Genomic DNA, 15,255 nt, shown 5'->3' on the forward strand with positions numbered 1-15,255 from the left:
GTTTCTCCAACCAAGGGAGGCCTAAAACGATTGGTAATGGCATTCCCCCCAAGACGAAGCACAACAGGGACTCTACATGAGTTCCTATACGCAGATGTATATTTTTTACGACTTGGGTCAATGGCCTGGATGCTTAGAGGTTTGGCCAGCGTCCTACACTTCAGGTCATGAGTTTGGACAAAGTGAGCATCCACCAGCACCAGACTGTCCTGCTACACTGTCCACAAGCACCGGTATGCCCTCAGGTACCCCGCCAACCACCACTTCTGCTGACATAGTACACTGAGAGAGCAAAATGGAGGAAATATACACTACCTGGTCGCCTCCCTCACACACGACCAGGGGAACGCGGCTTCTTAGATGGTACAGAAGGTTTGGCATGCACTGAGTCTGCCCACAGCTAAAACATGCCCCCACACCACGATGAACCGCAGGCAACACCACTGGGGAACCAACTCCTCCCACCTGCCTGGGCTCGTCCACCTGCACATGTGCGTCCTCCTCCTTAGCAAGGACCACAGGGGGGATATTCACCAAAGCTTCAAAAAACTCGTCCACCGACTGTAGAGATGGTGAATCGGCCAGCAGGGAGAAGGCCCAGGATAGGAGATCACCTTCAAGGTGGGCTATAATGAATCCCACCCACTGTTCCTCACTCCCTAGTGAATGAGGGCGGAGCTTGAAGTGTAGCTTGCAGGCCTCCTGAAAAACCAAAAAATTCTCTCTCCCTCCAGAAAACCTGACTGGGGGAGATAACTTGGGCTCTGGTTGAGCCTGTATCTGAGCTGAGGCCCCGTACCCCTCCCACTGCTGCAGCTGCTGCTCCCCCACACAACGCAGCACCCCACACTCCTCAGTGAGGATCTGTAGCAATTGGGCAAAAGTCTGCATTAGGTCCATGGCTCACCAGGAAAAAATGGGTTGGTTGGTGATAATGTCACAAAGTGACTTGCCCTGTGTGACGCGACCAGCCGGTCAGTAGCTAAAACAACAACACAAACAAGGGGACACAGGGGACACAATTACAACGGTGGGCCCTACAATAGGGAACGGGGATGTGGACACCTCCTACACTCTCCTGAGGCTGTGTCCTGAACACTCCTCATGTTCCCTATACAGGTTCTTTCAACCTGTCGCCGACCAAGATACCTCAGTCCCTCACTAGCCCTGCTGTTGTGAATTCTCTCTCTGGCTTCCCTCTGTTGATTACTGACGATAGTGGAGCTGGTCAGATTAAGAGTTCTCTTTCTGGGCTCCCTCTGGTGGTTACTGGAGGTAGTGTAGCTGATCTGATTGACAGTGGCTTGCCACCTGATAATGAGGAAGACAATTGGAGATCTGGGGTTTCTGATTGGGATTTAAGACAGCTGACTCCCTCTATCCCTGCTGGTGATTTTCTTCCTGGTCCTCCTGAGGTCTGATGTCTCCTTCTCTTTCCCTGCATGTTCAGCTACGTGGTTCATTTGCTATTCTGTTTGCATTTGATCTGGTTTTGTTTATCTATGCTTTGTGCGGGTCAGCTAGCTCCGGCTGGGGCTGTGCTGAATCACCGCCCAGATGTTACTGCATGTGCCAGTTTGTTTTGTCCCCTTTTATATTGGTCTCTTTTTGCTTTGCTTTCAGAATATACCAGAGTGCTGATATAGTGGGGGGCAAAGTCGTGCGACTTCAGTGCTTTTGTGCATCAGACGTGTTGGACTTTTTGCAGGGTTTTTTGCGTGATTGCAGACAGTGTCTTTCCTTTCTTGTCCTGTCTAGTCAGTGTGGGCCCCATCGTTTGCTCAGTCTATTTTTCTGCCTGTGTTTGTGTTTTCATCTTGTCTCATCGACAATATATGTTTGGGGGCTATCTATTCCTTTGGGGTCTGCTCCGGGGCAGTTTAGATTTCCCCTTTCTTGCTTTAGGCTTAGTTAGCTCTCCGGCTGTGCCAAGATGTCTAGGATCATCGTAGGTACGCTCCACGACTACTGCTAGTTGTGTGGACAGGATCAGGGGTCTGCATCCGCTTAGTTACCAACCTCTCTGGTTTTCTGTGGCTTAGCTTGGCCTGCTATCCTCCTCAGTGACCCATTCATAACACCCTGCACCTATCACTTACTAGGGAACTGGCTAGTGCGGACACTGGTCCCACCGCTGTACTAATATAACACCAGGGAAAATAATGAACAGGGAAAAAACAAACAACTTAGCTTTCTCTGTTGCCAATGCTCCTGAGGCAACAGAGTAAGGATCCAATCAGCATTCAGCAGCAACTCCACTGCTCCATACAAGCTGAACCCCCTTTCCACCAGGTAGGTCCAGTCCTCACCAAGGTTGGTTAGCAAATGAACAATATCACCAACAGTGATCCAGAGCACCTGACAACCCTTTATAGGAAGGAGGGGGGGTGGTAACACCTGCTGGCTAATTTAAACGTGTAGTAACCCCAGCGGCCACCGGGGGGCAAAAACCCATTAGAAGAGCAACTAAGGATGTAATAACACCGGCGGCCACCGGGGGGCAAAAACTAACATTAAACCAGAGGCTTAAAAGAAGAAAAGGTTATATATGAGCCCGGATCTGCCACAGATCCAAAATGACTTTTATGTTGATGACTGTCTGAAAGCCATGACTTCAAATGAGACTGCCATCAGTCTTCTCGGGAGAGCCCAAGAGATGCTTGCTTGCTCCAACCTCAGTCTTCACAAAATAGCCTCAAACAGCCAAGAACTCATGAAAGCATTCCCTTCACAAGACTTGTGTAACGGTCTCAGAGACCTGGACCTGGGGTCAGACCCTACACCAATGCAACATAGCCTCGGGCTTCTCTGGAATCTACAGTCAGACACTTTCACCTTCCAGGTCAGCCAGGAAGAAAAGCCTTTCACATGCAGAGGTGTGCTGTCTACCAACAACAGCCTGTACGATCCCTTGGGTTTTGCAGCTCCTGTTACTATACAAGGCAAAGCCATACTAAGAGACTTAACTAAGGAAATATCTGACTGGAATGCACCTCTGCCACCTGACAAGAGAACCCAGCCCAGTAGGAAGTATTCAAGAACTTTTTAGCAGCCCTCTCCAACCTGAATGTTCCAAGACCATACACCCCTGTGCCGTCTACAGAAATACAAAGCCAAAGACTGTACGTATTTGCAGATGCTTCTGTGAAAGCAATTGCTGCTGTTGCCTATCTCAAAACTGTAGACTACAAATGTCAGAGCCACATTGGATTAGTTATGGGGAAGGCCAAACTTGCTCCACAACCAGAGCACACTATACCAAGGTTAGAACTTTGTGCAGCAGTCTTAGCCATTGAGTTAGCAGAGTTCATCGCATCCGAGATGGAGAACCACCTTACACAAGCCAATTTCTACTCAGACAGCAAAGTAGTCGTGGTATACATCAACAATGAAACTAGATGATTCTACGTTTATGTCAACAACGGAGTGCTACAAATTAGGAGATCAGTTCATCCAAAACAGTGGCATTCCATTCCCACGGACCAAAATCCTGCAGATCATGCAACTAGAGCAGTTGACGCAAGTCGACTAGGGAGCACAACATGGCACTCAGGACCAAAACTATTGTACACTGAGGAAAAGTTTTCCAGAGACCTTTGAACTAGTGAGAGAGGACTCAGATGCTGAAATCCGCCCTCAGATGTCTACACTTCATACATTGTGAAAAATGAGGATGAATGAACTCATGGAGATCAACATCCAACACTGCAGAGACACCATCACATGTTTCTCAACGCAGTGATTCTAGAGCAATGCCCCCATCCCTTATGGGAAATATGTAAAAACATGCAAAACACAAGCCGCGGAGACACCATCACATGTTTCTCAACGCAAGCAATGACTAGCCAGGTCTTTCCCCGGGAAGGAACAACCACGGGAAGGGCAGTCTCCAATTAAGGAAACCACCTATGCCAAAACATGGTATCCATCCACAGACAGCTGTTTCGGGGTATTGCCCCTCATCAGTGTGGAGTAGGAAACTATACCCCGAAACAGCTGTCTGTGGATGGATACCATATTTTGGCATAGGTGGTTTCCTTCATTGGAGACTGCCCTTGCCGTGGTTGCTCCTTCCCGGGGAAAGACCTGGCTAGTCATTGCTTGCATTGAGAAACATGTGATGGTGTCTCCGCGGCTTGTGTTTTGCATGTTTTTACATATTTCCCATAAGGGATGGGGGCATTGCTCTTGAATCACAGTGTTGAGAAACATGTGATGGTGTCTCCACAGTGTTGGATGTTGATCTCCATGAGTTCATTCATCCTTATTTTTCACAGTCTTCTACTAGGCATTGCTCCTACTGGCCAGTTTCCTACTCCACACTGATGAGGGGAAATAACCCGAAACAGATGTCAGTGGATTGATACCATGTTTTGGCAAAGGTAGTTTCCTTCATTGGAGACTGCCCTTCCCGTGGTTGTTCCTTCCCGGGGAAAGACCTGGCTAGTCATTGCTTGCGTTGAGAAACATGTGATGGTGTCTCCGCGGCTTGTGTTTTGCATGTTTTTACACATCATACATTGACTCCAGCTACTCTCCTGACCCAGAAAACAGGACCATCCAGTGCCCCTCCAGGAAGATTTGACACTAAGGACATCTACAAGCGCCAATGGAAACAGGTACAAAGTCTTGCAAACACATTCTGGGACAGGTGTTGCAAACAATATTTGTCTACCCTGCAGCCACGGATGAAGTGGCAATCTACCAGGCCTAATCTAGGCATTGGTGACCTCATCTGTTGTGAGTTCATTTTCCCTTCACCATTGAGGTCTGATGAACTCCCTCTTCTGGTGAAGGAAGGTAGTGAGGCTGATTACCAAGCACCTGAGCAGGATGATGATGACTGGGTGACGGGAATTGCTGACTGGATATAAGGCAGCCGACGCCCTTCTGCCTTGCTGGTGATTTCTCTGAGGGATTCTAGGAGACCAGTCTGATTCCTGCTCCTCAAAAGCTAAGTTTTCTGCTCTGCTTTTTGCATTTGTGTTTTGGTTTTGTTTTGCCTTGTTTTTCTGGATTTATGCCATTCCCTGATGGGGTGAGCTGAATTCTTTTTTGCTCTGTCTTCAGAAAATACCTGTGTACTGATTTAGTCTTTTTGAAGCCTAGCGTCTTCAGGACTTTTTTCCCGATCAGTCTGTTGGCTCATGTTTTGATGGGGTTTTTGAGGATTGCAGACAGCAGCTTTTCTATCCTGTCCTATTTAGTTAGCTTGGGCCCCATCATTTGCTCAGCCTATCTTTCTATCTGTGTTAGTGTTTTTTCATCTTGCTTCACCGTCATTATATGTTGGGGGCTGCCTGTTGCTTCGGGGTCTGCTCTGGGGCAGTTTAGATTTCCCTTTCTGTCTTTAGGCTATTTAGTTCTCCGGCTGTGATCGAGGGGTCTAGGGCACCGTAGGAACCCCACACGGCTACTGCTAGTTGTTGTTGATAGGTTCAGGGGTCTGCAATCCGATAGCTGCCAACTTCTCTGGTTTTCTGGACTTAGCTAGTATTTCTGTTTTTGCCTCCTACGGTGACTCATTCATAACAGAATCACCAGCCATACCGCAGATCCTAGGGTACTCAATAGCAGGAAAGAATTGTAAAAAAAAAAAAAAAAAGTGTGTATATTTTTTCCTCTATATCGCTGAGGCCGTAGGGGGAATTTTTTTTTCTCTCAATGGAGATAAAGCAATTGTCTGATCATGTGGAGCAGCTCGCTGCGGAAGTGCGGGGAATTTCCACCTACCTTGCTCATTCACATGCAGCTGAACCAAAGATCCCTACTCCTGATGTGTTTTTTGGGGATCAGTCTAAATTTTTGAATTTCAAAAATAATTGTAAATTATTTTTTGCCATGAAGCCTAACTCATCAGGGAGCTCCACGTAGCAGGTTAAAATTGTCATCTCTTTGCTGCGTGGCGATCCCCAGGATTGGGCGTTTTCTTTGAAACCAGATGATCCTATTCTGACTAATGTGAACGCATTTTTTCAAGCCTTGGGGTTGTTGTATGACGAACCTAATGCTATTGATCAGGCTGAAAAGACCCTGTTGGCATTGAGCCAGGGTCGAGATTCTGCAGAATTGTACTCTCAAAAATTCCGAAAGTGGGCGGTCCTTACTACCTGGAATGATAATGCCTTGGCAGCTCTCTTTCGGAAGGGTTTGTCAAAAGCCGTAAAAGATACTATGGTGGGATTTCCTGTTCCCTCTGGTCTTGACAATTCTATGTCATTAGCCATTCAGGTTGATCGGCGTTTACGTGAACGCAGGACTGCACGAGAGGTGTTGCCACCTGTTGAACAAGTGTCTGAACCTATGCAATGTGATAGAGTTTTGTCCAGGGAGCAACGCCAGGAGTTCAGAAGGCATAATAAGCTGTGTTTTTTTTGTGGAGATGCCTCGCATATTATTTCTGTCTGTCCTAAACGAGAGAAACATTTTGCACACACGTTTTCTGTGGGTGGTGTTCAACCTAAGTTTCTTCTGGCAATTACTCTGATCTGCTCCCTGTCCACATTTTCCGACAAGGCTTTTGTAGATTCGGGAGCAGCCCTGAACCTAATGGACTTGGATTTTGCTAAATGTTGTGGATTTCCTATGACACCTCTGCGGACGCCTATCCCTTTGAGGGGGATTGATGCTACTCCTTTGGCGAAAAATAAACCTCAGTTTTGGACCCAGGTGGTAATGCGGGTCGCCCCAGACCATCAAGAAAATTGCAGATTTTTGGTGTTGCATAATTTGCATGATACCATTGTTCTGGGGTTTCCCTGGTTGCAAATTCATAATCCAGTTTTGAATTGGAAATCTGTGTCTGTGGTGAGTTGGGGTTGTCGGTGTGCCCTTAGTGAGGCTCCGGTTTTTTCCACCTCTCCTCAGTCGCATGATGTTCCTGACTATTTGGCGGACTTTTATGATGTATTTAGTGAGAATGAGTATGTGTCTTTGCCTCCTCATAGGAGTTATGACTGTGCAATTGAACTGAGCCCAGGGTGTAAATTTCCCAAGGGTCGGCTCTTCAATTTATCTGTACCCGAGCACGAGGCTATGCAATCCTATATTAAGGAGGCGTTGGAGAAGGGTCATATTAGACCATCCTCTTCACCCTTAGGTGCTGGGTTTTTTTTCGTGGCCAAAAAGGATGGTTCATTAAGGCCTTGTATTGATTATCGTGCCCTCAACAAAATTACTATTAAATATCAGTATCCGTTACCCCTGATTTCGGATCTATTCTCCAGAGTTAAAGGTGCTTTCTGGTTTACCAAGCTTGACCTCAGGGGGGCGTATAATCTTATCCGCATTAAGCATGGGGATAAATGGAAGACGGCGTTTAATACTCCGGAGGGACATTTTGAGTACCTGGTGATGCCTTTTGGGCTCACTAATGCCCCTTCTGTCTTCCAGTGCTTCATGAACGACATTTTCCGAGACTTTGTGGATACATTTTTGATTATCTATCTGGATGATATTTTGATCTTCTCCAAGGATTGGGATTCTCATGTGGAACATGTTCGGACTGTGTTCCGGATCTTGAGGGAGAATTCCCTGTATGTCAAAGGATCAAAATGCCTTTTTGGGGTACAGAGGATTTCATTTTTGGGATTTATTTTATCTCCGTCAACTATTGAAATGGACCCGGCCAAGGTACAGGCCATTTATGATTGGGTTCAGCCCACGTCTTTGAAGGCCCTCCAGAAGTTTTTGGGTTTTGCTAATTTTTATCGGAAATTTATAGCAAAATTTTCTAGTATTGCCAAGCCATTGACTGATCTAACTAAGAAGGGTGCTGATGTGTTGAATTGGTCTCCGGAGGCTGTTTCTTCCTTTCAGGAGCTGAAGCGAAGATTCACTTCTGCCCCGGTTTTGCGGCAACCTGATGTCTCACTCCCGTTCCAGGTAGAGGTGGACGCTTCTGAGATTGGTGCAGGAGCTGTTTTGTCCCAAAAGGATCCTGTAACATCTAAAATGAATCCCTGTGCTTTCTTTTCCCGAAAGTTCTCCCCATCTGAACGTAACTATGATGTGGGGAATCGGGAACTGTTAGCCATGAAATGGGCATTTGAGGAGTGGAGACATTGGTTGGAGGGAGCTAAACATAAAGTCGTGGTCCTCACTGACCACAAGAATTTGATTTACCTGGAGTCGGCCAAACGCTTGAACCCTAGACAGGCTAGGTGGGCCTTGTTTTTCACACGTTTTGATTTTGTGGTCTCTTTTCTTCCTGGCACTAAGAATGCCAAGGCTGACGCTCTCTCTAGGAGCTTCTTTGCTGATTCTACTGTGGTGACCAAGCCTGCTACCATCTTAGGCGAAGGGGTAGTTCTTTCTGCCATCTCGCCCGATTTGAGACGTGCTCTGGAAGATTTCCAGGAGGACAAACCTGAGCGTTGTCCCAGTGGAAAGTTGTATGTTCCTGACCAGTGGAAGAAGAGAGTGATGTCTGAAGTTCATTGCTCTGCATTGGCTGGTCATCCAGGTATTTTTGGTACTAGAGATCTGGTGAGTCAGTCTTTTTGGTGGCCCGCCTTGTCTCGTGATGTCAGGAATTTTGTGCAGTCCTGTGGGACTTGCTCCCGGTCTAAACCTTGTTCTCACTCTAGTGGGTTGTTGATGCCTTTGCCGGTCCCCAGGAGGCCATGGACCCATATTTCAATGGATTTCATCTCTGATATGCCTGTCTCTCAGAGAATGACTGTTATTTGGGTGATTTGTGATAGGTTCTCTAAGATGGTTCATCTTGTACCACTCCCTAAGTTGCCATCTTCCTCTGAGTTGGTGCCCCTGTTTTTGCAACAGGTGGTTCGCTTGCACGGGATTCCTGAGAACATTGTATCTGACAGAGGAGTTCAGTTTGTGTCTAGATTTTGGAGGACTTTCTGTTCCAAGCTGGGAATTCAGTTGTCCTTCTCCTCTGCTTTTCACCCTCAGACCAATGGGCAGACAGAGAGAACAAACCAGACCTTGGAGTCGTATTTGAGATGTTTTATTTCCGCTGATCAGGATGATTGGGTTTCATTTTAGCCCTTGGCCGAATTTGCTTTAAATACTAGAGCTAGCTCTGCCACTTTGATGTCACCTTTTTTTTTGTAACTTTGGGTTTCATCCTCGATTTTCTTCAGGGCAGGTGGAGCCTTCTGCCTGCCCAGGTGTTGACACTGTGGTGGAGAGAATGCACCAGATCTGGGACCAAGTGGTGGATAAGTTATCTCTCTCTCAGGAAAAGGCCCAGCGGTTTTCCAACCGACATAGGAACATTGGTCCCCAGTTTATGGTTGGTGATATGGTGTGGTTATCATCAAAAAATATCACTATGAAGGTGGCTTTTCCTAAGTTTAAGCCTAGATTTATTGGACCTTACAAGATTTTGGAGATTATTAATCCGGTCTCTTTTCGGTTGGCTCTTCCTGTCACATTTAAATTCCATAATGTGTTTCATAAGTCCTTGTTGAAGAGGTTTGTTGAACCAGTAGTTCCTGGGGCGGCACCTCCGGACCCTGTATTGGTTGAAGGTAACATGGAATATGAAGTAAAGAAGATACTGGATTCCCATCTGGCTAGACAGAGACTCCAGTATTTGGTTAAGTGGAAGGGTTATGGTCAGGAGGATAATTCCTGGGTCTTTGCCTCTGATATTCATGCCAAAATATTGGTGCGTGCCTTTCATCGGGCTCACCCTGATCACCCTGGTGGCGTGGATGAGGGTTCGGTGACCCCTCCTCAAGGGGGAGGTACTGTTGTGAGTTCATTTCCCCTTCACCATTGAGGTCTGATGAACTCCCTCTTCTGGTGAAGGAAGGTAGTGAGGCTGATTACCAAGCACCTGAGCAGGATGATGATGACTGGGTGACGGGAATTGCTGACTGGATATAAGGCAGCCGACGCCCTTCTGCCTTGCTGGTGATTTCTCTGAGGGATTCTAGGAGACCAGTCTGATTCCTGCTCCTCAAAAGCTAAGTTTTCTGCTCTGCTTTTTGCATTTGTGTTTTGGTTTTGTTTTGCCTTGTTTTTCTGGATTTATGCCATTCCCTGCTGGGGTGAGATGAATTCCTTTTTGCTCTGTCTTCAGAAAATACCTGTGTACTGATTTAGTCTTTTTGAAGCCTAGCGTCTTCAGGGCTTTTTTCCCGATCAGTCTGTTGGCTCAAGTTTTGATAGGGTTTTTGCGGATTGCAGACAGCAGCTTTTCTATCCTGTCCTATTTAGTTAGCTTGGGCCCCATCATTTGCTCAGCCTATCTTTCTATCTGTGTTAGTGTTTTTTCATCTTGCTTCACCGTCATTATATGTTGGGGGCTGCCTATTGCTTTGGGGTCTGCTCTGGGGCAGTTTAGATTTCCCTTTCTGTCTTTAGGCTATTTAGTTCTCCAGCTGTGATCGAGGGGTCTAGGGCACCGTAGGAACCCCCCACGGCTACTGCTAGTTGTTGTTGATAGGTTCAGGGGTCTGCAATCCGATAGCTGCCAACTTCTCTGGTTTTCTGGACTTAGCTAGTATTTCTGTTTTTGCCTCCTACGGTGACTCATTCATAACACTCATCCTTGTGAAAGACTGTGAAGCCCATTGGAACCAGTGGCCACTTGGGCTAGTGACTGCAACACTCTCGAGTAAGGATGGCAACGTCCGCAAAGTCGAACTTAGGATGGCAAAGGGAATGAACTTAAGGCATTCTCCAGACCGGTAACTGAGCTGGTCCTATTGTTGTCTTCGGAGAAAAAGAATAGTGACATCCGTTTGATGCCAGACGGGGAGTGTTCTGTCTATGACATTTAATTCAAAATCCCTGATTATCTGCTTGTTAAATGTTTTGTGTTTTCTGGCTCCATCTAGTGACCAGAGTAATAGCCGCAGTGTCATTGTGTGTTTTACTTCCTGATCTCTTTTTCCCTCCTTTCGCAATGCACCCTGGTAAGCTTTGGAAAGGATTATGGTTAGTCCAGCCCCCATTTTCCCTCCAGTTCTCCATTTTCCCTCAGCCTGCATCCTGGAAGCATCTTATTTCTCTTCTCCCCTTGTAACCTCATCGCTGGTATGTAATCACGCTTCCTGTATCTAATTTCTGTCCCATATTAGCCTGCCTAGTTAGTATTCCCCTGCTCAGCTAGTAGTGCAGATGTTGATTCATAATGTATTATGTATGATATGCATCCCTGATGTATCCTGTATTGACTCAGTGTATATATAAATATGTTTTACTTGTAGTTTCACCGCGCCAATATACCATCACGCTCAATAAAGCACAAATTCAACCTCCAGTCTCCTTATTGGACCCCGGTATAGCGGTTTAGCTGCCTGTATAGCTACCTGAAGTCTGGTTCATTTAGTGAGGACAGAACAGACATTTTAGGCAGGTATTCAAGTTTTTTTCTGTATGTCACTCTAGTTATATACAGCACTATTTTGCATTTTTTTAAAAAAAAACAGGCCATATATTTTACATTGCAGTATGTCTCTGACACGCCTCATAAATCCGTGTGCTAACAATTTAGGCATTTTAGGCAGGTATTCGAGATTTGTTCTGTCGATCACTCTAGTTATATACAGCACTATTTTGCAGTTTTTTTTAAAAAAAACAGGCCACATATATTTCAGTCTGTATATCTGTGACACGCCTCATACATCCATGTGCAAAAAATTTGGGCATTTTTGGCCGGTACTCGCAGTGTTTTCCTGTCTGTTACTCAAGTTATATACATCACTATGTTGCATTTTTTAAAAAGACAGGCCACATAATTTACAGTGTGGTAAATCTGTGACACGACTGACATCCATTTGCTAAAAATTTGGGAATTTTAGGCCAGTATTCCAGTGTTTTGCAGTCTGTCACTTTAGTTATATAGAGCACTGTTTTGCATTTTTTAAATAAAACAGGCCACATATTTTACAGTCTGGTATATCTGTGACACATCTCATACATCTGTCTGCTAAAAATTTGGGCATTTTAGTCCGGTATTCCAGTGTTTTCCTGTTTGTTACTCAAGTTATATGCAGCACTATTTTACATTAAAAAAAAAAACACGCCACAGATTTTACAGTCTGGTATATCTGTGAAACGCCTCATACATCTGTGTGCTAAAAATGTGGGCATTTTTGGCAGGTATTCCAGTGTTTTCCTGTCTGTTACTCAAGTTATATACATCACTATGTTGCATTTTTTAAAAAACAGGCCAAATGTTTTGCAGAGTGGTATGTCTGTAACACGCTTCGTACATCTGTGTGCTAAAATTTGGGCATTTTAAGCAGGTATTCCATTGTTTTCCTGTCTGTCACTCAAGTTATATACAGCACTATGTTGCATTTGTTAATAAAACAGGCCACATATTGTACATTGTGGTATATCTGTGACATGCCTCATACATCACCAGTGCGCTAAAAATGTTGGCATTTTAGGCCGGTAATCCAGTGTTTTCCTGTGTGTCACTGTAGTTATATACAGCACTATTTTGCATTTTTAAAAAAAACAGGCCACATATTTTACAGTCTGGTAGATCTGTGACACGCCTCATACATCCGTGTGCTAAAAATTTGGGTAATTTAGGCCGGTATTCCAGTGTTTTCCCGTCTGTTACTCAAGTTATATACAGCACTATTTTGGATTTGTAAAAAAAACAGGCCACATATTTTACAGTGTGGTATATCTGTTATACGACTCATACATCCGTGTGCTAAAAATTTGGGCATTTTGGGCCGTTATTCCAGTGTTACTCAGGTTATATACAGCACTATGTTGATTTTTTTTTTTAAAAAAGCAGGCCACATATTTTACATTGTGGTGTTATCATTGAGTCACCGAGGAGGAGAGCAAGCCCAAGCTAAGCCACAGAAAACCAGAGAGGTTGGTAACTAAGCGGATTGCAGACCCCTGATCCTATCCACACAACTAGCAGTAGCCGTGGAGCATGCCTATGATGAACCTAGACGCCTCAGCACAGTCGGAGAGCTAACTAAGCCTAAAGCAAGAAAGGGGAAATCTAAACTGCCCCAGAGCAGACCCCAAAGGAATAGATAGCCCCCAAACATATATTGTCGGTGAGGCAAGATGAAAATACAAACGCAGGTAGGAAAATAGACTGAGCAAACGATGGGGCCCACACTGACTAGACAGGACAGGAAAGGAAAGACACTGTCTGCAATCACGCAAAAAACCCTGCAAAAAAGGCCAACACGTCTGATGTAAAAAATACTGAAGTCACACGACTTCGCCCACTATATCAGCACTCTGGTATATTCTGAAAGCAGAGCAAAAAGAGGCCAATCTAATAAGGGACAAAAACAAACTGGCACAAACAGTAACATATGGATGGTGATTCAGCACAGCCCCAGCTGGAGCTGGCTGACCCAAACAAAACTGAAATAGACAAAACCAGATCAAATGTAAACAGAATAGCAAAAGAACACTTAGATGAGCATGTAGGGACTGAGCTGGAAACTAAGACCTCAGGAGGCAGGAAAAAATCACCAGCAGTGATAGAGGGAGTCGGCTGTCTTAAATCCAGTCTGAAACCCCAGATCTCCAATCGTCCTCCTCATTATCAGGTGGCAAGCCTCTGTTAATCAGATCAGCTCCATTACCTCCAGTAACCACCAGAGGGAGCCCAGAAAGAGAACTTGCAACCCCTCTGTCAATATGACCAGCTCCACTACCTTCAGTAGTAACCAGAGGTAGGCCAGAAAGCGAATTCATAACAGTACTCCCCCTTGAGGAGGGGTCACCGAACCCTCATCCACGCCACCAGGCCGATCAGAATGGGCCCGGTGAAAAGCACGAACCAATCTATCGGCATGAATGTCAGAAGCAGAGACCCAAAAATTATCCTCCTGGCCATAACCCTTCCATTTGACCAAGTACTGGAGTCTCTGTCTAGCCAAACGACAATCCAATATTTTCTCTACCTCATATTCCACATTGCTTTTAACCAATACAGGGTCAGGAGGTGCCGCCATAGGAACTACTGGCTCCACAAACATCTTCAACAGAGATTTATGAAACACGCTATGGATCTTAAACGTAACTGGAAGAGCCAATCGAAAAGAAACAGGATTAAGAATCTCCAAAATCTTATAAGGTCCAATGAATCTTGGCTTGAACTTTGGAGACGCAACCTTCATAGGAATATTCTTTGACGATAACCAAACCATATCACCCACTTTAAACCGGGGACCAAAGGTCCTATGCCGGTTGGAAAACCGTTGGGCTTTTTCCTGAGAGAGGGACAACTTATCCACCACTTGGTCCCAAATCTGCTGCATTCTCTCTACCACAGTGTTCACATTAGGGCAGGTCGACGATTCCACTTGCCCTGAAGAAAATCGAGGATGAAACCCAAAGTTACAGAAAAAGGGCGACATCAAAGTGGCAGAACTAGCTCTATTGTTTAGCGCAAATTCGGCCAAGGGCAAAAATGAGACCCAGTCATCCTGATCAGCAGATATAAAACATCTCAAATAGGACTCCAAAGTCTGGTTTGTTCTCTTAGTCTGCCCATTGGTCTGAGGATGAAATGCAGAGGAGAAAGATAACTGAGTTCCCAGTTTGGAACAAAAAGCTCTCCAAAATTTGGAAACAAACTGGACTCTTCTGTCCGACACAATGTTCTCTGGAATCCCGTGCAACCGAATCACCTGTTGTAAAAACAAGGATACCAATTTACTTTGGGAGTGGTACAAGATGGATCATCTTAGAAAATCTATCACAAATCACCCAGATAACAGTCATTCTCTGAGAGATAGGATTATCGGAAATAAAATCCATTGAGATATGGGTCCATGGCCTCTTGGGCACCAGCAGGGGGATCAACAACCCACTTGTCACGCCGCCTGTCACGCCGCTCCCACCTGGGGGCGGGACCCCGGGTTCATCGTCACCACTTCCGGTGCCACGGCTGCTCCGAGGGTCCCGTCGGGTGCGCACGCGCACCTCTCGCTCCTAGCTCCGTGGTTGCGCTATGTTCCAGTGCGCACGCGTGCTCTGCCCCGCTCTGTCTTTGGTCTTGTCCTCTCCATGATACTGGAGGACTTGACCCGGAAGTTCTAGGACTCAGGTGCTATATCAGGCTACCTCTTCCTATGGGAGGTGCCTGATTATTGTTGTACTTCCTGGCTTGGTCTGCCGTGTCCCTGCCTGGCTGTGCGTTGTATTTGGGTCCTCTGCCTTGTACTCTGCTGTGCCTCCTGGCACACGCTCTGAACCTGCATTCTGCCTTGTACTCTGCTGTGCCTCCTGGCACACGCTCTGAACCTGCACTCTGCCTTGTACTCTGTTGTGCCTCCT

Source organism: Dendrobates tinctorius, unplaced genomic scaffold, assembly GCF_039654945.1.
Source record: "Dendrobates tinctorius isolate UK_male_01 unplaced genomic scaffold, ASM3965494v1 ptg000086l, whole genome shotgun sequence".
NCBI lineage: Eukaryota > Metazoa > Chordata > Amphibia > Anura > Dendrobatidae > Dendrobates > Dendrobates tinctorius.